The sequence below is a fragment of the Nannospalax galili genome, unplaced genomic scaffold (assembly GCF_000622305.1).
Source record: "Nannospalax galili isolate Female #2095 unplaced genomic scaffold, S.galili_v1.0 scaffold46, whole genome shotgun sequence".
In the NCBI taxonomy this organism is placed as follows: domain Eukaryota; kingdom Metazoa; phylum Chordata; class Mammalia; order Rodentia; family Spalacidae; genus Nannospalax; species Nannospalax galili.
In genome coordinates this window covers 528,833-529,751 of record NW_008355790.1, presented here as the reverse complement: position 1 = coordinate 529,751, position 919 = coordinate 528,833, and positions in this window count along the sequence as shown.

The following is a 919-nucleotide window of genomic DNA, read 5'->3' as shown; positions in this document are numbered from 1 at the left end:
CTGTGCTATAACCCTGTCCAGGCTTTAATAAATCCTTTTAATAACAAATTATAAACAAATTTACAGACAAATTTACCAGGAAATTAATATTTTAATATATATATAAAGTTATGAACAATTATCTTAAATATATTATTATAGTATATAAACTTTGAGATGTCCTTGTAAGCCTTGAAGCAGGTTTTAAAAAACCAAGTTTCCTTTAAAGGTTTAGAGATGTTTTACACAGAGTTGGAAAATGTTTATGCTATATAAAACATATCTAAACATAAAGATAAATTGTACCCTGGAGCAGAAGCAATCATTTCTTAAAAGTTAATTTAGAGCGCAGCCCTCCACGCCGGGACTCCCTAAGCCACATTCACCCTTCCATCCCACCCGCCATTCTATACTCAATTTGATACCTAGTAAATTATTATTTAATAATTGTTTCATTAGTATTAAACATAAATCTACACATTTATAACAGTCTCATTCAATAAATACTGTGGTTAGACACAATGTCACAACAAACCATTTTTAAAACCAAGACCTGTTACCTTGATGAATTTTTTGATCAGATGTATATAAAAGAAACTCTTAAAAGCCAGCAGTACTTTACATATATATCCATATACATACATACACACATATACATATATACATATATATACATACATATGTATGTATATATATGAGAATCTCATCTCAAAATGGCTGTGTTGGACAAAGCCATACACACTGATGAGGTGGAATGAAGCAACTGGTACATAGTTAAGCATTATCAAATTGATATTTACAGCTTTTAGCATAATCAATTAAGGGAAACTATGATGCTTTAGTTACTGACTGAGGAATTCTAGGCAGAAGATCTCTCTTTTTAAAAAAATCTATCCTGTTGTTTATTAAGTTGTTAAATTTATCTTTGTTTTTACATTAA